Source organism: Carassius auratus, unplaced genomic scaffold (assembly GCF_003368295.1).
Source record: "Carassius auratus strain Wakin unplaced genomic scaffold, ASM336829v1 scaf_tig00036645, whole genome shotgun sequence".
NCBI lineage: Eukaryota > Metazoa > Chordata > Actinopteri > Cypriniformes > Cyprinidae > Carassius > Carassius auratus.
The window spans coordinates 20765-23017 of record NW_020526324.1 but is presented as its reverse complement, the minus strand read 5'-3'; the positions used below and the strand labels follow the sequence as shown (position 1 = coordinate 23017).

The following is a 2253-nucleotide window of genomic DNA, read 5'->3' as shown; positions in this document are numbered from 1 at the left end:
GCAGCATTTTGGACAAGCTGAAGTCGTGCAATTTGAGATTTAGATATACCGCAATATAAAGAATTGCCGTAATCTAGACGCGATGTAACAAATGCATGAACAGCCATATCTAGAGTTTTTGGAGTGAGAAAGTTTTTAATTTTAGTAAACGAAGGTGATAGAAACTGGATCCAATAACAGAAGAGATATGTCTATCAAATTTTAAGTGTTGGTCAATAGTAATACCTAGGTTCTTCACCCGTGAGGATCTGAAAATGGATAAACTTTCAAGCTCAGGGCTTATTGTAACCCTTGTCTTGTAAAATGAAACAGAGGGGTTAACTCATATATTAGGGAAAACAATAACTCACTAAGGTTTAACAGTTATTGTAGGTAAACTGTAATTCGCAAATCAGGACCAAATCAGAAGAGACTGAAACTCGTAAGAGGCAAGACACACACACACACATAGATGTAAATGCGCACCTTTATATTGGATAAAATTGACTTGTAAGCGCGATTGATAGGATACACTGGTTGGGAAAAAAAAATATCAATGACACTGCATAAAGGGCAAAAATAACAAGAACAAACAAAAAAAATAAAACCAAAAAAAGAAATATTAAATCTGCTTTAAATATTACTTTTTACCAATTAAGCTAAATGAATTTGAAATTTAACCCTTGACATAGAAAATTCTTCCCTCCAATGCAAATTAAATTGTAATAAACATTCAATTTCTGATCTCCTTTTTTATGTACACAACTCAAATGTATACTCAAGATCAGTAGATATAAAATAAACACGAATGTCAGGACTTGTGTTTAGTCACACGTACAAATGTCCACTGTAAACACTTGTTTATACGAAACAAAGTCTAAATGAATGCGTATCAATGCAGTATCAGTAATTCTTGAATGCACAGTTCAAACAAAATGTCAGTCTGAACAATAAAGAATGATATTGTCTCCTCAGTTCCTTTAAATCAGTGATCCAATGCTCAAAAGGAAAAATGAAAATGTCAGATGTTTCAAACCTCAAAAGAAAAAAATCCGACGCGATGTCCTGCCGAAAGTGAAGTGATACAGATGTCCAAAAAGACAAAGGATAGTTGTTTCTGATCGATTTACGGTTGGCTCGCCATCTTCATGAATTGAAAAAATCCAGATTCTAGATTTCTAAAATAACAAAACTGGCCTGTGCACAAACACAAAACAACATTCTTAATCAATCCTCACTTTACATACATTTCACTAAATCTACACAATCTTTACATGTCTGTACATATTTTTTATAACAGCGTGTACATTCACTGAACACCTCTTTCCTTCCAGTTACACCAATACACCCTTGAATCGCTATTTTTTTAACATATATACTAAACATTAATTATTTATTTTTACTAACTCACCGATTCCCTCGTGTATTAATGATATTTCTCTGTTTTTTTCCAGGTTTCTCTCGGATGACGCAATGATGGCCTACTCCACTGGAATTCAGCGTGACGACGGTCACATAATCAACAAAATGTAAGTAAGTGAGTAGTTTGAAATAAAACTTATTTATCAACAAAATGTCTGCAAAATAACTTACAATGTTTGGTTTTCACATGCGTTCTCTCTCAAAATGAAATAAATCAAGATCTTACGCAGCTTCTAATTCACGTTGTTTCTCAAGTTTTTTTCTCTCTCTCTAATGCCGCATCTCTCGGTGGGCGGAGTCAACTTGACCTAATTACGCTCGATTGGCTGCTCACCTGCACAGATCTAGAGCTCAATCAAAATTAAAGTTACATTTCAACTATTTAGTTTACCTAACAAGTAACCCATTTCAAATGGAAAATATTTATATATACATATATATACATTTAGTATTTGTTCCATATTTCTTCCTCTAACAGTATCTAGCTATTCAGATGACTGTGTTTAAATCTAATTTAGACTACAAAGGTTTTTGAGCCTGGGTTACATTATACACTGAGAGTTATCATTAGGACCGAAAACAATTACCTCGGTCTTGTCCTCGTTTAAGAAGAGGAAATTTTGGGCTAGCCATAATTTACCTCCTCTAAACATTGGAGAAGAGAAGTGTTCGCAGTGGAGTTGTTTTTCTTAACTGGAAGATAGATTTGAGTGTCATCTGCGTAGAAATGAAAAGTCACACCATGTTTTCTTAGAATAGAACCCAGAGGTAGCATGTACAGAGAGAATAGAGAGGGAGCTAAAATAGAGCCTTGTGGAAGGCCACATGTCAGAGGAGCAGTGGAAGAGAAAA

The 2253-nt window shown here is 34.4% G+C and overlaps 1 long non-coding RNA gene across 2 annotated transcripts; it reads right to left on the bottom strand.

Annotated features, from left to right (window-relative positions):
- Positions 1–448: 448 nt before the first annotated feature.
- LOC113082672 (uncharacterized) lies at positions 449–1942 on the bottom strand. 2 transcript variants are annotated; one of them, XR_003282816.1, is made up of 3 exons: positions 1573–1942; positions 1391–1468; positions 449–1176 (listed from the first exon to the last, which is right to left on the bottom strand). It is a non-coding gene; the product is annotated as an uncharacterized LOC113082672 (long non-coding RNA). The 2 variants fall into 2 exon arrangements; XR_003282815.1 differs by having other exon boundaries at positions 1391–1942.
- Positions 1943–2253: the final 311 nt, after the last annotated feature.